Consider the following 26,832-nt stretch of genomic DNA (forward strand, 5'->3'; position numbering starts at 1 on the left):
AGCTACTTTAACGACTAAATTTTGTTGACACGATGCACTCCAGTAACAAGGAGGCTTACGGGGAAAGGTTAAAATTCCTATTTCCAGCTATTTCTCTTCCTTACATGATTTTTGTCTCATTATTCACTGGGATCCATAAATCTGCCACTCAGATACCAGGCTAAGTGATGTGCTACGGGAAAATCACTAATGTCACCAGGAAACAAAATAAAATTGAACAGCAGTTTCACAGCCTTCAGCATTCAGCAGCTCTGTGCCCGGCCCGAGAGTCATTCTGACCGGTTCTCTCACACACTGACCAGAAGGGCTTCTGTCTGATAAGGGGGGCGTGTGCCTTATGTCCTCTGTCCCAGTTCCCTGTTTTTCAAATTGTGGAGTGGGAAAGGAAGGAAAGGAGGTGGAAAGATTTGCAAGATGGGCCTCTAATTTTAACACAAAAGCCATCCCATTAAATCTTAACAGATGTTTCTCAAGTTTAGCAGATTAAGAAAGATTTCAGCATCAAAAATCAAAGAAAATACTCCCTGACCTTAAAAAAGGATAAAATACAAAGCTCTAACAAACCCAAAGTCCACTTTGACAGCTGTCTCTGACGGAATTGACGAGGTGCTATTGATGTTCGGATTAAACCATGCCTCTGTGATCAAGTCCTCAAACATGGGATAAAAGACAAATATATTCTTTAATCCTACCCACTAATTTTGTCTAGGCCCTGAAAAACAATGGGTACCGGACAAATGTTGAAAGTGGCTTCTCTTCTGTTTATTGACAAAGCTATTTTTATTTCATTAATTTGCCACGTATCTTATCAGCGTTTAAACCAACACAAGGAAATCCATACAAGGTACTGAACTCTCTACAAACAGATGACTGCAACTTCCAAGGCCACTGAAGGTAAAATCAATAGACGATGATTCTGGACAGTGAGGAAGATGTTACAGGAAAATGTAATAGAAAGATCGAGTTTCAGTTTACTTTTCTTTCTCTTTTTCTTTTTCTTTCGCTAAACTTTAAAATAGCTTTGGGGATTCCAATCTTCAGGCTGATGAGTTTTGAAAGAAAAGAAGAGAAACTTTCTTTTCTTAAAAAGGGAAGAGTGAAGAGGCAATTAAGTCATTAATTACTCTCTTTGTCTAACGCTGTCCAACCCATCAAACTTGGCCCCTTCTGTCTTCATCAAAGGTGGAGCTCACTCTACTTTACAATAAGTACCTCTTAATAAGACAATCTCATGTTTCAAAAGCTGCTCTATGAGGAATTTAGATGAAGAGAAATTAAAATAACACTCAGCAGCAGGCCCCAGAGTTTGACAGTCGCACAGCGCCCACGATCACAAAGGTCCTCAGTGAGCAGCGAGAGCTTCCAGGGGCGGGGACGGACGCTGTTGAGAAACAGGACGCTGTGTGCAAAGGGCAGGGAGTCTTGGGGCTGAACAGAGAAGGAAAGACGGGACTGACGTTAATGCTAAGATCCACACCTCCCTTTAAAGGAGACCAGGAGAGAGAGAGGTTCTTTGCAGAAGAACCCATCCAAAACGCCAGAATGCCCAGAGAAAGGCACTGGGCAGATGGCGTCTGAGGAGAAGAGTTGGATCAATCTTAAACCTCTCTAGTGGGTCAGAACAACTTCAAGGAGATTTGCTGGGCAGGGGTCCCCATCTCCACCTCCACCTCTCCATCACATCTTCAGCCTCCTGCAGACCCTTTCTCCTAGATATGCCTTCCAGGCAGTCGACTGGTATCCCCATGAAAAGACCCCTCTGTGGTATACATGATTAAGTATACTCCTTTAGGGAGCTTAATGAGCTTCCTTGAAATAAACCTTTAAAAAAAAAGTGACAAAGCGTGACGCTCCCTCAGTTTGCTTTCCCACCTCAGGTTTCTTGTTGCTGATCTGGATGGAAGCATTCGTTCCACAAGATCTTGAACCAGTTCGCCCCAGTGACAAGGAGAGAAAGCCACAACACACGAGACAGTTGCACATGCAAGCAAGGAATGACCGGGAGCATGCATTTCAAAGCCATTTTGAAAGATCGAACCACACTTATAAAAGATTCTCCCTTTTCCTGCTGAGTTCCAAAGATCCAACCAAGGTTACGCTCTAAGAACCACGATGAGAAGATTCTCCAAGAATTTGTTGACTTCGTCCTTGGCTACTCTGCCCGCCAAGACACTGGAATTACATAAGTACTAGTGTAAAAACAACAGCTTTATTTTTGTGTGTTGCTATGGAATTTCAAAAACAAAACAAAGAAAACCACTGATCGGTAATTGTGACAAAACTTCTTAGCCACAGCATTGAGAATAGGGCCTAATTATTCCATAAACACACTTTGATTTGTTTACTTCAACGTCAAATTAACTTCAACTATGTAACAGCCGACACTGATTTGAGGCAGTACACAACGCTGCCGCAGAGCGTGCTCCGTGTACCTTGCGTCAATCTCTCTTTTTCAAATAGACTCAATTGTAAAAGTCTCGCCATGGTATAGCCCACATACAAACGAAGGAACCACATATGCCATTTATTTAAAAGAAAATTGTTCCCCAAATGGGGTGAGCATGTTTGCGATCCCATATTTTGGCTTACTCTCATTCGCCCCTTTACACAACAGAAACAGGGACATTTTTTAGGACAGTTAGCAGCTCATGACTACAGAGATACTTAGAGATAGAATGTGAGCCTAGGAAAATTAGGAACTACAAAGAAAAGAAACTTTTTAAATTCTTGGGGGAAACCACTATGTGCTGAGTGAAACAGGGGACAGACAAGAAAGGGAGCAACAGCAACCCACAGTGGGGCCTGCACCAGTCGTTCAGTCAACAAGGATGTACTGAGTGCTTATTTCATTCCTGTTCCTTTCTTTAACTCTTATATAGAGCTTATTTCTCTAAGGAGTCTACAAATACTGACCCATGTATTCCTCCTAATAACTCTACGTGGTAGGTACTGTTAATATTCTCATTTTACAGAAGAGGAAACTGAGGCACAGAGAGGTTAGTAATTTGCCCAAGAGCACACAGCTAGTAAGTAGCAGGGCTTCATATTCAAATCTAGGCACTCTGTCTCCCCAGTCCACACTGGGGACCTGCCAATCATCCAGCCAACCCGGGGCCCTGGAGTAACAAAACATGTTCCTTTCCCTCAAGAAGCTCCTAGCCCAGAGGGCAACTACAATACAGTGTAGTAGGTCTATGAATGTGGTAAGTGCAGGGTGGTGTCCTGGGAGACCTCGGAAGGGATACTCAACCAGTCTTAGAGTGGGCAGGCAGTAGGTGGGAAAATTGCTAAAGACTTTTTAGGTATAGAGCAGGGTTTCTCAACCTCAGCACTATTGACATTTCAGGCCAGATAATTCTTTGTCGGGGAGGGCTGGCCTGTACACTGTGGAATATTCACCAGCATCCCTGTCCTCTACCCACTAGATGTTGTTAGCATAGCTCCCCCACACTGTGATGGCCAAAAATGTCTCTAGACATCGCCAAAAGTCCCCTGAGGACAAAATCACCCTTGGTTGAGAACCACTGATCTAAAGCAGTGTCCAAGGCAGACCTGAATGTTGAGTGGTACTTATCAGAAAAGAAAGAATTGAAAGAGAGGCCCAGACGGAGGAAATAGCACAAAGGTCCAGAAGAGAGAGAAAGGTTGGTACTTCCTGGGAGCTGAAACTAATTCAATATGAAAGGCTCTTAGAATTGGATGTAGGAGATTAGGAAAGGTGAGTCTCGAAAGGCAAGCAGGATCATAAAAGGCCTCCCACTCTACATGTGGGAGTTGGACTGTATCCTAATGCACTTGGAAGCTACTAAAGAGAGAAGGACATGATCAGACTTGCATGTTACAGCCCTCACTCTAACCTCCACATGGACAATGAATTAGAGAAACACAAGACTGGAGACCAGGCAGGACACTGTTATTTTTATACTTTCTTTGTATGTTGATCACTTTTCCTTTTAACTATAATCTTAACTTTTAAAATTAAATGTGTGTTCTTCATATGTAAAAAGCTCTTATGCATCAATAAGAAAAAGATGATCACACCAATAGCAAAAAGAGTGAACAGGCAATTCACAAAGAGGAAGTGTAAATGGCCAATAAATGTGAAAAATGTGCTTCTTTTCCCAATGATCAAAGAAATGCAAATTAAATCATGAAATCCCATTTATATATTCTATCTATCATACTGGCAAACAATTCTTAGAATTGTTATTGTATCTCTTGCTGATGTGCAGAGAAATTGCATTCTGCTATCCTGGAATGGGAGTCCATATTGGTGCTGCTTCACCAGAAACTAATTGAGAAGAAAAGACTAATAAAACTGAGTTTCGTGAAGAATTAAAAGACAAACTATTGAAATGATCTAAACATCCAATAAGAAATTGGTTGGCCAAATTACAGAAATTCTGGGTAATAGAACACTATGTTCCCATTAAGAATGATTTTACGGAAGTCTATTTGTTGAGATGGAAAAATATTTGACACAAGGCAAAAATAAAAACATTGATAACATTCAGCGTTAGTGGGAGACTGGAGAAGTGGACGTGTCATGCTAGCTACAGGGTGACAAAGCTGGCTACAGCTCTGGGGTTGCACTGTCACTGACCCAGGTCTTGAGGCTGAGTTGGCTTGCCTGAAAGTTAGGAGTGGAGAGAGGTGCTTCAGTTTAGACATCACCTTCTGGAGTAATTATCACTAGTACTCACTGGGCTGGCAGCACTCACCCCAGGTGCAGACTTCTTGAGAAACTCTTCGAGCCACGCTGCAGGAGCAGTCTCCACACAAGATCCCCTAAACACAAACTCATTGAAGAGACTCTTGTCGCCCACCATTTTGCTGCTCACTGACATTTCCATTGGGAGCTTATGAGCAATCAGACTACATATGTCAATTAATCTTTTTTAAAAAAACTATTTTGGTACACAGGTCTTCAATTGCTTGGAGAGAAAATCTTTGTATCCTGGATTTCGGACAATTTTTGATAAGGCTGATAGACCTTAAAGAGGGTATAAAAAGTGTCCATGGCCGCTAGTGCCTGACACTGGTTAAGTGCCAGTAAATATTAGTTCCATGAATGAGTGAGGTGAAGTAACTAGGACAGTCTGTGACGCATTCTAAACATCTACTGAATTCAGGGGAGGTGTAAACGTATACTTGGTATGATTTAGGAACTCCAGAACGGCCCATTAAAATATTATCTCTCAGGGCCAGCCCCGTGGCATGGTGGTTGGGTTCGGCGCACTCTGCTTTGGTTGCCCAGATCCACAGGTTCAGATGCTGGGCATGGACCTACACCACTCATCAGCCACGCTGGGGCAGCTACCCATATGTAAAATAGCAGAAGATTAGTACAGATGTTAGCTCAGGGCAAATCTTCCTCAAGCAAAAAAAAAAAAGGAAGATTGGCAAAGGAGGTAGGCACAGGGCGAATCTTCCTCAACAAATACATGTATATATATAAAATCTTTCCCTAAAATTCACAGCTGCCTAAAAGTGTCTCACATCCTGGCATGCATTTATTGGATTTAAATATAAGATGAGTCATTCTTTTGCCCCTCCAAAAATTAGCTTTCAGAAAAGAGGGTCAGAAGTTAAGTACCTTATCCAAAATCACACAGCAAATAAATGTTGGTACCTGCATTTGAACTCAACTCTATCTGAAACAAAAATCGGGTGAGTTTAGTAGACTTTTATGAATAATATTTGGGTTCCTACTTCACCTAAATTTTTGATGCTAACTGAACAACGTATTTGTTGCTCATTATTATGGGGTCTTGTTCTGTGTCGTTTTATTATTTTACATGTGTGCTGGGCCCTACTTCCCAACTAGATTTGAAGTTCTTGAAGGGTAAGCAGCCTCTCCCATCCGTGCACACACAGACGCTCCCAGCACCTAACACAATGCTTTACACAAAGTAGACACTAACTAGGTGATGATAGAATAAATAAATGCTAACAAGGGTTTCTGTGATGGGCTTAACGATCAGATCAAGTCCTATTCATCAGTGAATAAATAAGTCCACCTTTGGACAATAATCAGACGGGGAATAAATATGTCCACATTTGGACAATAATCAGATGAGGAAAAGGCATCTTAAATCTTTAAAGCTGATAGACAAATTAGAAGACAGATAGCAGAGAGAAAAATTGCAGCAATGTAACAAAAAGTTAAAACCATTTTTGTGTAAAGAGTTCGTACAAATCAGTGAGAAATATGCCAAGACCCTGGTAGATAAATAAACCAAAAGGCAGGGCAGAAAACTCAGAAAAGAAGGATTATAACTAATTTGTAAATGTAGGGAATTGTATACCCATTCCAGTAATCAAATAAAAACTATAAGATGCTATGTTTGCATGTCAAATTAGCCAAGTGTTTAATTATTTTAATAATAATACCCAATATTCATGAAGATGATATAAAACATGCTGGTGGCAGTAGGTGTTAAGAGCCTTATAAATGAATATGCGACCTTTGGCTCAGTAATTCTGCTTTTATAAACCTATGCTGAGGAAATAATCTTAAATATAGAGGAGGGAGCATACCTAGTGACCAGAAGCATAGACTTTATAAGTCAGATGCCCCTGGATTCAAATCCTGGGTCTACCATTTCTTAATTGGGTGACTTTGGGCAATATACTAGCCTCTGTGAGTCTTAATTTTCTCATCTGTAAAATGGAAATAATAATAGTATCTATCACAGACTGGCTATGAGAATTAAATGAAAGAATGTTTGTAAAATGCTTACCACAAGTCAGTACGTAGAAAGAGCTCCATAAATACTAACCAGTATTATTATTATTAAAACCAAAAAAACAGCTTTATGCACCATCATAGTCATCATAATATATGATGAAAAAGGAAAAGATCTGAATTTCCAACTGTAGGGGTATGGTTAACTGAACAATAATATAGCCATTCAATGATGTAGTATGTAACCTTTAAATTTAGTGAGTGTGTTTGGATGGTGAGACCTTAAAATATACATATTTATGAAAAGTATGTGATAACATGGGAAAATGCTTCTGTAACCAATATGACCTGTTGCAGAAGCTTGAGATATAAAATCAGGTCACATCTCTTCCAATATTGAAATTAAGATAATCCCAGCCTCCCTCTCTCTGTTGAGAGAATCTCTCTCTTCCTTCTCTGGGCTCTTTCCTCCTATAATAAGCCTGGCAATGCCCCAGGGCTCAGCCTGGGTTGCTATCACCGTGTGGCCAGGTCAGAGGTCAGGCACCCCACCCCCCAACTCACTCAAAGGCTATATTGCTAGCGGACTCCATACTCGGTGCCTCAAAACAACAGCATCAGGCACCAAAATGATTTCCAAAAAAATGAATGAAAAATACTGTCAGTATTTCCACCATCCAAAGACAACCATAACTGACAGTTGGTGTATTTCATTCCAGGGTTCTCTTCTATGTACAGACTCTTTTGCTGAGTTATTACTGTGCTGTATTTTAAAAACACTGTACCCTCCAACTCTGGAAACGAGAGAAAACCCCATCCTGGCAAGGCAGGATTTGCCCAACCAGCTGTTCCATGCTGAGCTCCCATGGATTTTAAGGATGACTCCCACAATATCTGCAGCAACCTTCTCCCCTCAATCCTAACAGGCCCCGTGGGGCAAACCGTGCTAAAGTAACTGGAGAGTCTCTCCCCGGTGGCCCTGGATTGATAGCAGGGCCGCCACCATAACTGCCCTCTTGCACGCTGTCAACAATCCTGCCTCTCTGGACAGGACGATACTTGTCACACAGGCATCAATTTCATCCATGGCCCCACAATGTATTTTTAAAACTAAATTTCAGAGACATGCCAAGATGAAGCTAAGACATCATTAAAGGTTTTGTGTTTTTATTGTTGTTTGCTTAGAGGATTCTTTTCTAGCCTCCCTTGCAAAATTGAAAAGGTTAATGAGTGAATATCGTAAAAATGGAAATAGAGTCATCTAATGAGGCAAAGACCACTGGAAGAGATGAAGTGAGTTACTCCATGATCTTCTGCTGTGATCTTATCTAAGCCAGTTTGGTTGTTCACAATTATTAGGCTCTTTCTAGTAAACATGGACAGTATCCAATAGTTAGGGATGGGTGAAGTCTATCTCTCCCCTCGCCATTTGATTACAATGAAAGTAAGTTTCAAACCAAATTCTGCCACACAAGCATTCGCTCATTTAGCAAGCAGTCCTAAAACATTCGTACAACCCACTCTGTCCACTTGAAGAAGTTCCAGCGCTCTGTCCTGGTAGAAACTTTTAGGGTCACCAAAGGCAAACATGACAATAATCTAGTAGCAGGTTTGTAATTTAATTTATAATTAAATTCATGAGACCAGAATTCTCTGATCAATGGCTGGGTGCGGGACCATTTCAAAATGAAGCCTTGGGCATCATTTTGAAAGGTTTGGACTACTGGACTAAATTCCTGTGCCCTATTTATACAGGGGTAGAGGGCCTCTGCAATATTTCTGGCCGATCCATTGATCCTGAACGCTGCTTTTTTCACCCATGAAAAATAACAAAGCCTCCGTCATTAGTTAGATATAAAGATAGCTGAAGTCCACCTCTGGAGTGTGCGCTTCTGCTGAGAAGCTTTCAAAACACTCGCCACCTACCCCTGAAGCATTAGCTCCCCCCTAGGGTAACAGACTGTCCCTAGGATAGGGGTCAAAGTAAATTCACACACAAATACATACACGCCACATATACCAACATATGTATGCATACACACATATATACGTATATATAACACACCCATATACACTTATATATGTACACACATATATAGAATTATTTACTATAGAATTGTTTACCAGAAAAAACCTAATAATTGTAAACAACCAAACTGGCTTTGGTAAGACCACAGCAGAAGTATATATGTATGTTTACATATACATGTGTATACATATATAGATATAAAATCAGGCTGTCTGTGTCAAAGTATTTTAAAGCAAATTATAGGCAACACCATATCCTCCTCACATTAAAAACCAAGAGGCTTTAAAACCCAGATAAAAGAAGGAGGTTGGTAGGAAAAACTTAAAGACCTCATTTCACTTTTAGGGATGAGTTTTAAACTCATTTCATTTGAAAGAAGCCTGAATACATTAGACACATAGGGAAAGAATCCCACTATTAGTATAATCACTTGCATCTGTCAAATGTGCCCTGATGTGTAACATGCATTCTTTCACTCCAGAGGACCCCAAAGAAACAAAACTTGAGATGAAATTGCAAAGGAAGGGGAAGGAACACTATCACCTAGTGTTGAATCCCGTCAGAAGAAATGATGCTCTCGAACCAGTCACAGGCCACATGATTACCACCCCATAGGACGGATGCCATGGCGGACAGACAAACAAGCGCAAGAGCAGAGTGAAGGAGCACCCACGGCTACTGGGAAGACAGGGCAAGAATCTTGGAGTCACAGTCGAGCTGGGTCTTGCAGGAGAAGTTTGCCTGGGCAAGATGGGGATGTCCACCTTGACTCCCTCACCTGTCAAATGAGGAAGATAGGGTACCTATCTCTCAGAGGAATGAGAATTAAAAGACATGGTGTATTTAAATCCTGGCCTGTGGTATCCATATGCAGGAATCCATCCTATAAAGTCAGGAAGCAGTCTGCCAGAGCTTTGCCCCAAGAGTCAGAGGCCCTGAATCCCAGCCTCATCTCTGGCCCAGCTAGCTGCATGACCCTGGGCTAGTCCCCTCTTCTCTCTGCATCTTAATCCCACACGTTCTAAGAAGTCAAGGAAAAGGTTCTGCTGCCTCCCATTCGGGCCAAGCGAGCTCAAAGGTTGGAAAGGGCATCCAAGAGTTAAGCACTTTGCAAATACGAGGCATTGTTTTCATCACAAAGACAAGATACTTTCCTGAGTCCAAACACACTAGAAGGGAAATTTCAGGGTGTCAGGGTGGGAAGGAGGGGAATCAAAAACCTGTTTTGTAGCAGAGAGTAAGGAAGCCTTCGAGGAGGTCTGGGTCAAGCCTTGGCCTTCAAGTCGCCCCTGCCCTCTTTGGCATGGTGCTCTAGGCTCTTATAAGCGGGCCATGAAAGAACTGAGGCAGCCCTAATCACATCCGTTGGAATCCAACGTTGAATGTAGGGTCTCTCTCCAGTGAAGTTCTGGCATAAGGGTTGCCCATCTCCCTCTCCCAGAAAAAAGAGAGAAAAGTCAGTTCTGGGGCTGAGGTGGCCTCCTCATTCTTTACACAGAGCCAAGAGTCCTGATGAGGGCTCCCCAGCATAGAGAAGGAGTTAGAGGTGGTGCCCTGTGCCACTTAGTCTCTTAATCCTCAACTGAAGCCCAATTTAAGTCTTCAAAGTAGATCTTTGATCAGAAGAAACATATTGTTTAATTGAAAAGACTGCTTTTCAGGAACAGTTGATGTTTCCCCAAGGGGCAGCCATTTTAAAGCATCCTACTAAAGGGAAGAGTCTCTTGGGTTTAAATGTCAGCATCATGAATGCGAGCTCTGGGCTCTGGCAGGTGCCAGGGGCCTGGCTGGCCTCACAGTTCGTTTAAAGTAAAGAGATTCTCGAAAAGAGGAAGCTAAACTAAGTCCCAATAAAGTATCTGAAAAAGAGTACCCGTTAACCTGGCCACTGACAGTGCGTAAGTAACAGACCATCATTTGTTCACAGTATGAGGCCATTACCAATTCTTTACTCATGCAACAGCATTTACTGAACAGCCGCTGTGTGCTGGCTCCAGAGCAGTTACTGAGTCACCAAAGATGAATAAGACGTGGTCCCAGCCCTCAGAGAGTTCAAAGCCTGGTAAGGAAACACAGAGAAGTAGACAGAAGATAACCACCCTTCACTGTGAAGGTTTCCAGGAGTGCATGGGGGCCTGACCATCACAGCCTCGGGGGTGGTGCAGGGACAGACCAGACTGCCGAGAGCAGCACTTCTTCGGCTTCACTGTACACACAAATCTCCCGGAGTTCTTGTTAAATGCAGATTTCTGACTCAGTGGGTCTGAGGTGGGGCCTGAGATTTTGCACTTCTAACAAGCTCCCAGGAGATGCTGAGGATGCTGCTGGTGTACAGACCACGCTGTGAGTAGTAAAGTCTTAGAGGACACTGACAGCTGAGCCAAGTCTTGAAGAATGAGTAGAAGTCAGGCAGGGCAAGCGGAAGTTGGGGGTGGGTGGGGGGCCTCACGGCCCAGGTATAGCTGTGAGGGGCTGGAGGACTCAGAGAAGCACAAGAACTTCAGTTTGGCTTGAGTAGGAAGTGGGAGGAAGGGCTGGAGAGGAAGACAAGGGGAAAGGCGCAGGGGCCTCTGTACATCCAGTTGTGGCATTAGGACTTTATGGAAAAGACAGTGGGAACCATTAAAAAATATTTGAGCTGGAAAGACATATGGTCAGATGGCATTTTTAAAAGATCTCTCAGCCAAAAGTGTAGGAAATGGACCAGCTAGGGTTAAGATGCGCGAGTGGGAGGGAGGCCAATAAGGAGACTATGGCTGCATTATAAACCCAGAAATGGATGGAGTTGGAAGATTTCAGGTAGATACCATCAACAGGTGTCGTTTCTCCACAGCTTCAAATTATCCCTCCCAAAAGTTAATTTGCTTTGATCAATGATTCTTCAGTGCTCTCAACATAATTTCGAAACTCTTCTGTCTGGCTTTCAAAACATGCTTCAATCAGTTTTACCCCATCTCTCCACTGGACCCCCACTGTAACCCAACATGAATGCCCATCAGCCAGCCTCCCACTGACTTCCAGGCCGATGTTCATACTTCCAGGCTCAGCCCCAGCGCCATGCTTAGCTCTAGCTGTTCAACTTGCCTGGAGCATCCGTGCAGCGCCTCTCCACCTGCCCACATTGCACTGTACTTCCAGGTCCAGCAGTAGACGACCTCATTGGCAAAGCTTCCCCAGGCTGCTCCAGCGCCATTGGTCTGTGTAACGTACTTCCTGCTTCATTCTCTTTGTACTCAATCTCAGAACGTCCTATGTTTTTTAATGCCTTTTTAAATTTCTTTTTGCTTTTAATAAAATAGCTCATCTTCCAGAAGTGTACTTATAGCATACATGCATTGATTAAACAAGAATAACAAAAGGAATTCTGTGCATTTTCCTCTTAGGTTCAGAAACAGACATTACTAAGATGTCTGAAGGTCCTGTATTCCCCTCCCTGGTGGCCTTGTGTTTTCTAACCGTGGCCACGCCTAGCAACACAACCCAAAATAAGACCTGAAGAAGAAGACCCTTCTTCTAAATCTTGTGTTTCTTCCACAATTCTTGTCACAATATTTTCTGTAGTAAAAGAAATGGCTGGGCATTACACCAGCCATTATGAGTGGGAAAGTGAGAGCGAGTATTTTAAATTAGTTCTGCCTGGAATAATCTAAGACATAGAGTCACTATCCCCTTAGCATTTAGCAGACTACCCACCATGAGACAGGCCCTCAGTGACTATTTATTTAATTGAGTTCTGGCTTTACTTCATTTAGTGGATGTAACATAGATTCTGGTCAATGTCAGACATGAAACTATTGCACCAAGCATGTGGTCTCCAAAGTGGGGCCCAACCCCCTCCCTCACAGAGTGCACATTTACAGCCATTGGGGTGAAGGAAGATATATTCAAACTTCTGTTTATACTTAGTTTTTTCTCAGTCTTTTAAATATTTTAATTTTGTGTATCTGTCTTGTAATGGATATAACATGCAGTATGTAAGTCTATATGTGGCATGTACTACATAGTAGAACATACTACACGGGAGAGCAGGTGTAGGATGTGGCAAAGCCACACAGTAGTGTACAGTGCTAAGGCACCAGGCTCACACCTAACTAGAATGAACAGCAGGAAAACACAGGGAAAAACCCAAAGTGAGTTCTCCTCTGTAAGCACCTAGGACTCATCCACTCATTATTCATCCGTGCAAAAAAATATTTTATTGATCTCCTCCTGTGTACCATGCTCTGTTTCCCAAACTGCATCAGACAGAAGCAACAAGCAGGCGTGTTTCAGAGGCTGGTCATGCCCTGTCCTGTCCTGCTGCCCATGGGGCTCAGGCTGCTTCATGGCTCAAATAACTGGTGTACAACACTGAGTTGCCCAGAGTGAGCAAATACACATCCAAAAATGCACCCCATGATAAGAGGATGAAGATGAAAGAGGTCAACCAGCCCCAGGCTCCTAATCCTGGCACAAACGTTTGTTCATTATGAACAGCTACAAATATGGCTCTTTTATTCGCACCTGGGCTTCTCCTCCAGCAAAGGAGGGAACTGCTTGCCTGACAGATGCATAAGAAGCTCTTTCCCCTCAAAGGTGCCTCCCCACTGCTCCTAGATGTTTGAAACTGCTCTCAGAAGGAGAAAGTCCTATAGATAAGATAAGGAATATGATTTTAAACACCCTTGCCCTGGAGTAAGGTAACCTATTAAGTTGGCACTAAGTTGCCAGTGACTTGTATCCAATACTCTCTAGACAACGAGTTTTCCTAGAGGGAGAGATGGAAAAGAAGATAACACCAGAGAACTGGCCCATGGCACCTAAGAGTGAAGTGAGAGGGTCTCATGGATGCAAAAGCAGCCTTGGAAAGGAGACACTGGGCCACTGAGCCAGGGCAGGAAGGTTGAACTTGTCAGTATTGCCAAGGGTTATCTTAGGCCCAGCATTTGCCTACTGACCTCAAAAACTTAGTTACTATAGAGAACATTAGCGCTGGAGGGAAGCAGAGAGAGGTCCCAGCCTCCTGACTGCTGGTCCAAATTCTCATCTAAGGAGCCTTCAACAAACCTGGTGACAGAGGTAAATAAACCAACTGAACAAAATGAGATTAAAAACTCTCACCTGCATTCTCCATTTTGAAAAAGTAGCTCAATTCCGTGCTCTAAATGTTTGGAACCACTTAGCTCCATCTCTCCCCTCTGGGTCTTTGATATGACCTTCTTGGCACTTCTCAGAGTGCGGCCAGAGGTGAAGGGGCAGGCATGATTATTCTCGTCCAGATCTCATCCCAGAGGTGAACCTGGGAACAACGCACTGTAGTTTTGCTGGATCAAATAAGACAAAGAAAGAGACTTCACTTACTCTACAGGACTTGAGGTTAAATGTCCTATGACAGTTTGGGGGAAAGATAGAAGAGAGTAATATCTAAATGTACCTCCTCCTTCCCAAGGACGAGAAATTGAAACAGCCAAGTGGCTATATTGAATCCAGGCACAAACACAGTTGACTGAGTTCGTCCACCACTTACAGAGGGGTGATCAGCTCAATAACGTGAGTCTCTGTAAAGATTTTATTTCATTTTAAACAATTCTACTTCAAAATTACTGATATCAAAACTGTTAAATCCAAATGATGAGCTCTGATTTAAACATGTAGAGATACCATTTTAATCCATTGACTTTTGGAAAAAATTTAATCTATATATAATATAGATATAAAATATTCGTTTGCTAGGGCTGCCATAACAAAGTGCCACAGTCTGGGTGGCTTAAAAGACAGAAATTTATTTCCTCACAGTTCTGGAAGCTGAAAGTCTGAGACCAAGGTGTCAGCAGGGTTGGTTTCTTCTGAAACCTCTCTCTCTGGCTTGGCTGTCTTCTCCATCTGTCGTCACATGACCTTCCCTTTGTGTGTCTGTGACCACACCTCCTCTTCTTAGAAGGACACCAGTCCTACTGGGTTAGGGCCCACCCTAATGACCTCTTTACCTCTTTAAAGATGCTAACTCCAAATATAGTCACATTCTGAGGTACTGGGGTTGGGATTTCAACATATGAATTTTAGGGGGACAGAGTTCAGGCTATATACATATTAGATAGGCCTGTGTATAGTGTGCACAGATAACTAAGCATCTTTACCCTAATTGTCACAAAGTTTCCTACAAAACCTGAGTACGATACATGAGGCTGTGCTTCCAAATTCTTGCACATTCTTGATAGGAATAACGAGGGTATGTAGACTATAATCCAGAATTCATCTAAAGGATAAGACACACACATGGCATTAGAATAATTTTCCTCAAAGGAATAGCTACTCTTTAATTCTGAACATTTTAAGACACCTAGAATCACTTTCCCTAAGCAATTAGGATTTTACAAAATGCTATCAAGACCATCGCAAAGTTTCACTGCCCAGACAGAGCCAAATGCCTGGAGCTTGCAGCCATGATTTATTATTTAGTCTGGAGGTGAGTTGCTAAGCAAGATTTATTCGGTAAGAACAGAGCCATCCGTAACAGTACAATATATGTTTGACTGTGAAGGGGATTTTTTTCACCATTCCTCAAGAGAGTTTGTTCTCTATAATCAGAAAAATAGATCTCTATGTAAGTTTTTACCCTTTTGTGAAAATATGCATTTGACAAACCAGTTTGGCTTCAAATGTTCTCATTTGAATTTTAGCCTTGAGAAATTTTCAGTATATTTTCATAATAAAAACAGTTGGAGAACGATATCAAAGTTCTTTGATGGAATCTGTTGGGTGTCTGCTTTACCAATACAGGGCTTTTATTTTCCAGATAGTTGCTTCATTGCACTACAGTGGCCTCCCTCACGCTTTCACACCATCTCGGATTCCTAAGAAAAAGAGCACTAATAATGCATATTTGCCAACTCTGTTTTTCAGAATTGGTAACAAGTACTAGGGGCCAATGGCTGGCCTACTTCCGCCCCCTAGTGATCATAACATATTATGGCTTTTTGCAAAAGGGAGACTAGGGAGCTGGGACCAGTGAAAGTGGCTGCCCCCCTCTCTGGTAAGGTATTCCCCAAGATAGCCACAGCCTCCAGCTGCCCTTTCACCAGGCACAGAAAAACAGAATGATAAACTCATTCACATTAAGGTGGCCAGGACTAAAAACCTTCCTTCTTCCCAGTCTGTATGCATTTTAACAAAAGCACTGAAGCGAGAAGGCAACGCTGCTTAACCCAAAAGAATAAATCACCCATAGTAGAAATTTAGGCTTAAGGAGAAAGATTTTTTTCCTAGGATTTTTTGTTTTGTCGTTGTTATTTTATTTTCTTCTCTTTTTGGAAGAGTGCCTTTGAAGAGCTATCCATTGCCTCAATTTCTTTGATAAATCACTACCCCTGCAGAGGGAAGAAATCAGCAGAGGACTCAGGAAAATGTTCCATTTCCCAGACTTCTCACTTCCATCCTCAGCTGCTCCCACCCCTGTGCCCGGCTGGAAGGTGCAGCTCTGGGGTGGCCACCGTGTCCAACAGGGCAGCTCACCCTGCAGACACGAAGTGGGTGGAAACATGAGTGAGGAATTTTCTGGTCAGACGCCAACCACCCTCCCACAGCTGCTAACAGGACTCCCTGCTGCAGCCCCTCGCAGGTCCAGGAGATTTTCAGGCAGGTAGCCAATCCCCAAGATGGCTTTAGATAAGGGGAGGTAGGGTTGAGCAATGGGAGTTAGACTAGGAGGCAGGCGCCCCAGGGGGAGTTGGAGGGGCCCCAGGCAATGTTTCTGAACTCTGGCTTGGGCTGGTCATTAATCAAGCCCCTCCCATATCTTAGAACTTGGCCTCTCCCCCATCAGGAGTCATGCCAGAGGGTCGTCCCTATCACCAGTCCCAAGTCCAATCTAGACAGAACCATGAAGAAAATGGAAAGAATGCACAAGAGAGTGAGGGCTGCTTCGTGTTGCTGGTATAATTTGCTGAGAAGCAGAAGCCCACTGCAGCCTCCAATCCACCTTCACCAACTCCCACAGACACAGGGTGCACCGAGGCAGGAGCTGGTGGCTCAGAGTCAAAGGGCTGATTTCAGTGCCGAGTTTCAACTGCCTGTAGTAGTGGGACGTGGATAGAATCTGGCGTCAGGCAGATCTGAGTTTGAATCCCAGCTCTGCCACTGGCTAACTTTGCAACTTTTGACAGCTGCAACTCCACCCTTTAGCTGTCAGCTCAAAGGTTACAACCTCAGGGACACCCTCTCTAACCCTACAAACTAGATCTGCTCCCCTGTTTATGAATCTCATAATCTTTATAATTTTTATTGATAACACATATCACCATTTGTAGTTTTATAATTTATATGTGGGATGATTTGTCTAATTTCTTTTTTCCCTACTGCATTCTAAGCTCAGAGAGGGTAGAGACCACATCTCTTTCAGTCACTGCCTTATCCCAGGGACTAGAAAATGGAACATACAATAAAGACTTGAGAAATGCATGAATTACACTGAGTCTTTATCATCTACAAAATGGGATGATAGTACCTTCCTCACAGGTTTAGTATGAGGATTAAATGAAACAGTACATTTGTGAGAATTCTTCCCCATGTCTGACACAGAGTAGGTGCTCAAAAAGGGGTTGTTCCTTTGCCACCATCACTTTGGGGACCCCCTCCATCAGTGGACGGTTGTCCCTGACCACCAGAGGTGCCACTGAGCAGTGAAATTAGCCAAAAGAGGAAACCAGAGATTTGAAGAATCCACAAACTCCATCACGAGTCCCTGAGCAATCAAAACTGGTTGGCACATTACAATTCATCGCCTCTTCTCCCGAGGAGTCCCTTGATGGCAGGAAAAGTTATCTCCAGCTTCACTCTCCTCTCCATCCCAGATAGAGAGTAGCCAGAGGGACTGTAAATCCATTCCTAACATTTCCAGTTGTTTGAGTTATGTTCCACCAGAATTAAGAAGGTGACTTTAAAAACATGAAGGAGAAATAAAGGTTGCACTTCCCAGAGCAGAGTACAGGTGTAAAATGAAACTGAACTTTTACTATGAAACTGCTCCAGAGGAGAAAGGATTGAGAATATTTTTATAGAATATTTGCATTATGGGTAATTTTTTTAAATCCAGGGTTCAACTTGCATGACACAGAGGCATAAGTCTACCACTTAATGACATTTATAACTCTGTAACAATCCGTTTTGTATAAATTACGGCTGAGGTTTATTTCTGATTATGATATATAGAATAAAGTGATATCATAAAGACAAAGTTTGTAAGTTACAATCTGTCCTGTTGCTTTAAATAAGAGGATTTCTGGAGACAATTGCCTTGATGAATATAAACTCAAATGAACCTTGAATCTCTTCAATTATTCTTATTTAGAATTCATTTTCCTTTGAACTTTCATTTAACTCAAAGCACAATCGTTCCATTATAAATCAAACACGAGCTTGTCTTCCCTGCAATAACAAGTATGCTTTAAATAATGAAGAAACACCTATGGTCATAAAAGATAATGTTTCAATGCACCAAAATAGAAAAGGTAAAGAGATTTATTATCTTAGCTCAGTAATGATGAGTTAAATATTTTTCTAACAACAGACATCTCTATTCCAGACAACACTTTTTATTTGACTTTTTAGTGTATTTCCTTTCCCAGAAGACTGGAGTGCCTTATTATCAATGAGAGAAACCCAAGATTCAATACACAATGCTGTTGGTGGCAGAAAAGCTCAGATCTCTTCTTGCTCGGTCTTCCTAGTAGGCTAATGAGTACAAATATCTCTCAACCTCCCTGGGCCTCTTTTCCACTGTGAAAGGGCTGGACTGAATCATCCTAAACCCATTTCAAGCTCTAAAGATGAAGACTCTATATGCCTTTCCTTTTGCACAGAATTATGGTGAGGAACAACTAAGTTAATGGATGTGAATATGCTTTAAAAGGCATAAAAGTGTTATACACAGCACTTGACGGCTTTCACTCTGCATTTTGTAAATACCTTTATACATCCATTATGTGAACTATGCTATCCAAAATAACACAAAAAAAACTCTGGAGCATCTCCAGGCTATTACAGATGAAACAGCATGATAAAGAGGATCTTCTGGAGTTCCCGTGATAAATTCTCTTGGACAGAATCAAAATCCCACATTATAACAGGTCAAGTAGCCAAACTACCCCAAACAAGAGCCCCCTTCCCCACTGGAAATTTTGCCAGCAGACAGGACACAGAAGGAAGCAGGTAGGCTGGGAGGTTGCAAAGCTCTCTTCCTGTTATCTCTTTATGCTTTCCGTCTTCAAAGCGCTGTGACCTGTCTTCAGTACACTCTCGGGTGTAGGATTTACATTTTTAATATTGGCATTTATGACGTGGTGCTTTTTCCTGGTTAATTGGTATCAGAGCAAAATGTTTGCCTCTCTCCTGAAATAAATCTCTTCAAGAGCTTCAATCACACATTCTTTTGTTCTATCCCTCATTTGAAACGCGCTCTGCAAAGCCGCCAGACCACGCTACATAATCTTTTGCCTCTCACGTTTTTAAATCTGGGGGTTTATGCTTTAATGGCTTTGATGTGCTTACTATTCAGCCTGTTACTTAAACCACGTTCCTCCTCGTCCAACACCCCGCTCTTCCTCAGCCTTACAAGCCTGCACCCTCTGAGGCTGAAAGGATTTATTTATCATCCAGAGCGTTTCCATAATTTTGGAAACATATGTTTCGAAATTGCATTCCAGTATCTCATACTATGTTCTTTGTCTTACATCTGTTCTGTAAAAACAAACAAAACACTCATAATTATATTCCAATGGCTACAAAGTCTACATTTTCCACGAGAGTTGGTTCTTCCACAAACAGTAAGAGGCACGGAACAAAGGCCTTTACACCCGGCTTCAATGTCATCGGAATCACATTCTTGTGTTAATTAGAGCTAACCACTGATAATAACAAACTTCCACAACATAACTGTGAAACTGTGACTCTTCTTCCAGAGTTATTTCATTTTCACAGGATAATCTCTTTATTGAAAGATCAGCTATTGTCGAAAAACCAAAGTCTCGACAAAATGTTCAACCTTGCATGGACAACAACTCAGCAATCTTTCCTCTCCCAGGGTAGGACTAGCCTTAAATATACTTTAAAAAATGCACCTCTCTCCCAGTAATATCCTATTGGAAAGCAGCCAACGCACAACAAAGCTCCCTTCCAAAAAACAGAAAATAAACCTGAGTGAAACAGAGAGAAATAATTGGCTAAAATATATTCCTTTCTAAAATAACTACCCTTGCCACACACCAGCTCCCTCCCACCCAGAAGTCTCTCGTGCCACACAAACATTCACACACACACACCATTTAAACACAGAAGCTCAATCGTTTTACATCCATTGTGTTTCCCTAGAATGTTTGATGTCAGAATTAGATCAATTAGCATTGAAACATTGAAAAAGCCCCTCAAAACCAAGAACTGCTATTCAGCCTATCGATTAAAAATAAAATTTCACCACTGCAATAAGGTTACTCTCCTCATGTTTCTGCCCTTGTTACCCTGATCCTTACACTCTTGCGTAATAAAAGAAATTTTAGAACTGAGAAGAGAGGTGTCTGATGCCTACAGTGGTGTGTTGGTAGATATTCAACAACCAGCTCAAAGTGAGGAGGGAAAAAACTGCGATTTGTAGCATTTGCTGATTTCCATGATGTAAATACCTCCATCACGGCCAATTTCAAGTTAGCACTGTGAGGTTGCTGAAGGGCAGAGACGGGACTATCTACACACAACTGGCTCTTGGAAGCTGGTTCTACCACTGGATGCCTGAGATTTAAAAATGCTCTCAGCACCTTTGACATCGGACAGCAGTTCTAGAGGTAAATCGTAGTTTGTTCTCAGCCAGTCTGTTTCTAGAACGGTTTTCAGGCATTCCTGCCAATGTTCTGGGCTAAATATGCCCTTATAGGATCATAGGTAGAGAGGCCAATACTAGTCACCGTGCTCAGTCAACGCATAACGTAACCCACATAAATGCTGGCCACTATGTAACCCAGTCCCAACATAAAGAGACATTCAAAAAAAATCACAAAGATGATTCCAGAAGCTTTGAAAGACAATGTCAGTCTTGGGATTTTCTTATAAAATTTTATGCAGGTGCTTCCCCCAGCAATCTTCTCAATCAGCCCTCCTTAGACACCTCATTCTGTCCCCAAAGTTTTACAGTTATGTTAAAGATTGACAATGCGCACACAGCCTTTCTCTCTCCCACATTCTCCCTCTCCCCATTTCCCCCCTCAAACATCTGCACATGTGCACGTGCACACACACACCCACAGATTCTACTTACCCTACTGCTCTCCCCATTCAATCTATACCACCTTTGCTTGTATACCACACTCATTCTGCATGACTGCCCCCCACAGGCACAGCACCCTGGGAGCGTAGGCCTTCTCCCAATCTGACTGCTTTCCTCCAATTCTAGTGAATGATATTCTTGATTCCATTACAGCAACACAAAGGTATTTGTCAAGGTGACTTCTGCAGCATCACAGTAATAATCATAGGAACACTTACCTAGTTCCCATGCTGTACCAGCAACTAAGCTGAGCACTTGACACCCAGACACTCATTTAAGTTGTGGAGCCAGGAGTCCAACCAGGCAGGATGGCACAAGAACCCTGTTGTTCCTAACCATCATACTCTGCCAATTCTTAGGCCCATCTGGAGAAAAGCCACCACGGGATCTTAGCCAAGTCAAACTTTCTGTGCCTCAGTCTCCTCATCTGTAAAATGGGGCTGATAATGGTACCAACCTCACAAGGTTTGGAGGAGAATTAAATGAGTTAACATATGTAAAGTCTTAGAACAATACTTGGCACATAATAAGTTCTATTCTCTTAGCTAAGTGTCAGCTGGTCAGTGTTAACCAGTTCTAATGGGCTCCTCACAGCCTACAGAATCCCATGACCTTTTTCATAGTGTTCTCTGCCAGACTCCCAGGGGTTGGCAAATTTTTTCTGTAAAGGGTCAGATAGTAAACATTTTAGGCTTTGCAGACCGCAGTCTTTGTCACATCGTCTTCTTAGTCATCATCTTCTTTTTAAGTCTTTAAAAATGTAAAAATCGTTCTTAGCTTGTGGGGTAAAACAGGCTACATGCATAGTTGGCTGGCCCCATGCTAGACCAAGAGAGAGAGCCCGTTTTAAATACCACATTTTTTAGGTAACCAAATACGTGAACTCTGAAAGAGACACACGTGTATCAACCACACATTCCCTCAGCAAAAGTTGACTTATCGCTCTTTATGTGCCAGGTGCCATTCTGAATGCTGAAGCTACAAAGATGGAGAAGTGCGTGCTTCACTCTTGGGATGTTCATAGCCCAGTGGCAAGACAGTCACAGCACAGTGCATGGTGAATTGACAAAGGAGGAAGAGATCTGCTCTGGTTAGGTGCCTGATGAGGAGAGGAAAGGGTCCAAAGAGAAGACGCTTGAATTACACTTTGAAAGATGCGAGGAATTCACTCGGCAGACAAAGGCATAAGAGAGCAAGGAGGTATTCAGCAAGCTGTGGTTACTGGGATCAGAAGAGGCCCCCGAGGTCAGTGAGAGCCACATCAGGGAGGGAGGCCCCAGCATGCCTGCTAAAGCACCGGGACTTTATCCTGTAGGCCTCTAGTTTCCAAACTTTTTAACGCAGAAATTTGTCCTCAGGCAAAATCTTCATCTAGAGCCCTGTGTGTAACCGATCTGGTGGAAGCTGGGTGGCAAATCCACAGCACACCCTCCTGCCGGCCTCCTTTGCCATAGGCAGGTCGGGGCGACCTCTGATCCTCCTGGCAGCATAGTTGGAAATCCACAGCTCCTGGCAACAGGCAGCAAACTCAGGGGCCAGGGAAATCCTGCTGCAGTGGCTCCACTTAAACAAATTCTTCTGAAGTCAATAAAATTCCATCTATCTATTTTTATCTTGAACAGACATCCTGTTCCCCCAGCGCCTCTGCCTTTGCTGGCTGCAGGCTTGCCCCATGCAATTTAACACTTAATTACATACTGTCTTATGTCCTTATCTAATTGTTTCTTGAGCTGCCTTTCTCCCCATGTAGATGATGTGGCCTGATGGCAGGAAGCACCTCTGGCTTCTCTTGTACCCGCCTCAAGGAGCAGTATGGAGAAAGGAGCAAGGAGGTGCTACTGAAGAGAAGATGTCTTCCAACCCAAAGATTCTAAGACTCCCCATAGAGGAAAGTATTTTCAAACAGAATAAGTTCAGTAACATGACGACAAAACATCTCCCAAGGCAAGCATTAAGTTAGTGCACGTGGAGCATGTAGTGGGGAGTTGCTTGTGTGTTTCAGGACTGAGAGTTGAGTTGATCAGATTGCTCAGTTCACAAAACATTATTGCTTTGTGTCCACACACAAACCCTCTTCCCTCACTCTTTCCCAGTCCAATTTCCCTCCTTGCAATAGACAATCATTTTATTGTGTTTATATGTATGTATTCTCTGACTATTGTCTTGTGTGCATATATTTGAATATATAGAAATAGTATGCTGTCATATTTTAGATATCATCCTAGCTCTTCCTTTTTTCACCCAGCATGATGTTTTTAAGACCTATCCATATTGCCAACATGCATCTAGTCCATTTCTCCTAAACGCTACATACTATTCCATAATCTGTAGCCATTATATTTTACATATCCAGCCCCCTAAGGATGGCCAACTAGAATGTTTCCAACTCCCCACTCCCACAAACAGGGCTGCAGTGAACATCCTCATACAAGTTCCTTACAAATCTACCTGGAGGGGCCAGCCCCGTGGCCGAGCAGTTAAGTTCGTGTTCTCCACTTTGACAGCCTAGATTTCGCTGGTTGGGATCCTGGGCGAGCACATGGCACCACTCATCAGGCCATATTGAGGCAGCGTCCTGCATGCCACAACTAGAAGGACCCACAACTGAAAAAATATACAACTATGTACTGGAGGAATTTGGGGAGGAAAAAAAGCAGAAAAAAAAAAAGTAAGATTGGCAACAGTTGTTAGCTCAGGTGCCAATCTTTAAAAAAAAAAAAAACCTACCTGGAAAATTCCAGGCCCATATGCCCAGGAGCCGGAAAGCTGAGTCCCGTGGTGTGAGTGTAAGTACTGCCAGGGCGCTCTCAAGAGAAGCTGCGCAAGTCCCCTCTCCCACCAGCCATGCTGAGGGTTTCTCAGGCTAACATCCCCAACAACACTGAGCAACACTCACTGTTACAATTGAAATATGTCCCCAAAAAAGATATGTTGAAGTCCCAACCCCCAATAGCTCAGAATGTGACGGTAATTGGAAATAGAATCTTTGCAGGTAAGGTCATTAGGGTGGGCCCTAATCTAATATGACTGGTGTCCTTATAAAAAGGGGAAATTTGGACCCAGAGACAGACATACCCAGAGGAAAGACAATGTAAAGAGAAAGACACAGGGAGAACGCCATGTGAAGGTGAAGGCAGAGATTGAAATGATGCATCTATAAACCAAGTAATGCCAAAGATTGCCAGCAAACCACCAGAAGCAAGGAGAGAGGATGGGACAGATTTTCCCTCACAGCCCTCAAAAGGAACCAATCCTGCCCAAACCTTGATTTTGAACTTCTAGCTTCCGGAACCATGAGACAATAAATTTCTGTTATTTATCCCACCTAGGTTTTAGTACCTTGCTACAGCAGCCCCAGGACACTATACACTCAGCTTTCCAAGTTCTGCCAGTCTGATGGGTATCACGTAATATCTTGTTAATTTTATTTCTCTAATCGCTAATGAGTTTGAACATCTTCTTCAAATGCATTTTGGTCATATGAGTCTCCTTGTGAACTGCCCATTTCTATCCTTTTGCCCACTTTTTCATAGAGGGTCCTGTCTTTTTCTTGTTGAGTTCCAACAGCTCCTTTTAGTCCCTTACAGTTTGATGCTTTACAAACATCCTCTCTCAAACTATCATCTGTCTGTTAACTTTATCAATTCCTTATTGGGCAGAATTACTTAATTTCTGTTGAATCAAATTCATCCATTTTTTTAATTATGATTTGTGTAATTGAGATTTTGCTTAAGAAATCCTTCCCCACTCCTATGTTACAAAGAAATTCTCCTGCATAATGTTCCACAAACTCTACTGTTTTACCTTTAACATGTAGAGCCCATATCTGTATATGATGTGAGCTAGGGAGCTCCTTAAAAAAACATTGTATAACAAAACTCTCCAAAATGTAGTGGCTTAAAACATACAACAAACATTTATTTTGCTCACATACCTGCATTGTAGGTAGGGATGAACAAGGATGGTTCATCTTTGTGCCACACAGCGCCAGCTGAGATGGCTTGACTGGGGCTGAAGGATGCGCTTTCAAGATGGCTCACTTATGGCTGGCAGGTTCCTGCTGGCTGGCAGCTGGGAGTTTGGCTAAGGCTGAGGGCTGGCGGCCACAGTTCCTTTCCACTTGCACCTCACTCATCACAGGCTGTTTGGGCCTCCTCCCGTTATGATGGCTGAGTTCCAAGGCAAAAACAAAAGGCAAAGTCTGTACCACTTCATACACCCAAGCTTCAGAATTCACTTAGCGTTACTTCGATTGTAGTCAAAACCTGCCCAGAATCAAGGGGAGGGAACATATGCCCCACCTCTCAGTAGGAAAACAGTCAAAGTCACATTGTAGAAAGCCCTTGGGGGGAAAAGAGAGAATGCCGCAATCATCTTTGGGAATAGAATCTGCCACAGGATCCAATCTTAAGTAGGTCATCTTTATCACTTCTTAAATTCCTTTATACACATGGTCTGCAGCTGAGCGCTCTGCTCTGTTACACTGCTCTGTTGTCTGTTTTTTGCCACAACAAGACTGGTATCGTGTCTATATCTGATAGGGTGAATTCTCTCTCCTCATTCTCCTTTTTCAAACTTGTGAGTTCTTCGTGAACCTTTATTTTTCCCATACAACTCTCCAAACACATCTATCAAACTCCAACAAGTAGTCCTACTAGAATTTTGTTGGGATTGCCTTGACTATATAAGTTAATTTGAGAAAATAAACGTAATTTTATATTGTCATCTCACTCAAATACATAGAAATTACTCTAACCATTTATTCAGGGCTTACTTTTAAAGGCTTTAAGAATTTTAATATTTCTCCCGTAGAGGTCTTGTCTATTTTTTTGTTAATCTCTAAATAGTTCATAGTTTTGGTTGATGCCATGAATATTATTCTTTTTAAATATATTTTCTAATCTGTTTTTGCTGGTCTGGAGAAATTCTATTGCTATTCCTGAACTGATCTTGAATCTGGCCAGCTTGCTTACTTCTCATAGTTAGTTGAATCTGTTGCTTTTGCTGTGTAGATGATCACATTCTCTGCAAACAGTGACGGTTTCATTCCTTCCCACTAATTCACACCTCTTATTTCTTTTTCTTTGTTTATAGTGTTGGCTAGGAAACCCAGTGTTGTGCTAACACTAGTGAGTGATCATGGCGATGCTTGTCTTGTTCCTGATCTTAAAGGGAATGCATTTTTCTCCATTAAGTATAATTTGTGCTTTAAGTTTTTCATTACAAATAGGTATTGAGCTTTCTTAATCTACTGAGATAAATATGTGATTTTTTTTTCTCCTTTAGTCTCTTAATGTGGTGACTATATTACTATGTTGTCATCCTTTGATTCCTGAATGAACCTCCCAAATGACAATACATTAATTTTTTTAACTATTAACATTTAACAAGCTACTACAATATTTTATTTAGGACTTTTATATCTGTGATCATAAGCCAAAGAGATTAGTAATTTTCTTTTCTTGTATTGTCCTTATCAAACGTTGGATAAAGATTATCTTCAACTTAAAAATGATGGAGACAGATTTTAGTGTTTTTCTATTTTGAGATTGCTAGAATTGAACTGTAAAACTGTAAGGGCAAGGTACCTTTTCGGAGAGGAGCTCTTTGATTACTCTTTTAATTTTTAGTGCTTATTTCTTTATTCAAATTTTCTATTCTTTTACCAATATAGGCATTTAATCATGTTCTCCAGATGTTTTCATTTCATACAGGGTTTCCAAATTTAGTAGGATAAAGTTATTCATAACTTAGTTCTCTTATCATTTTTGTATCTCTGTATCTATAGCTTTTTCTGTTGAAAAGATCTGTATTTTCCTTATTAAA

The 26,832-nt window shown here is 42.1% G+C and overlaps 1 long non-coding RNA gene across 2 annotated transcripts in view; it reads right to left on the bottom strand.

Moving 5' to 3' along the window:
* LOC139075752 (uncharacterized) overlaps positions 1 to 26,108 on the bottom strand; it is a 49,785-nt gene extending 23,677 nt beyond the window's left edge. The window contains exons 1-2 of one of the 2 annotated variants that reach the window (XR_011526508.1): positions 24,941 to 26,108; positions 13,818 to 14,020 (exon numbers count right to left, since the gene is read on the bottom strand). This is a non-coding gene — a long non-coding RNA (uncharacterized lncRNA). The remainder of the gene's footprint in view (positions 1 to 13,817; positions 14,021 to 24,940) is intronic. The other variant, XR_011526507.1, reaches the window with a different exon arrangement.
* Between the last annotated feature and the right edge of the window lie 724 nt (positions 26,109 to 26,832).

The sequence above is a fragment of the Equus przewalskii genome, chromosome 14, assembly GCF_037783145.1.
Source record: "Equus przewalskii isolate Varuska chromosome 14, EquPr2, whole genome shotgun sequence".
Taxonomy (NCBI): domain Eukaryota; kingdom Metazoa; phylum Chordata; class Mammalia; order Perissodactyla; family Equidae; genus Equus; species Equus przewalskii.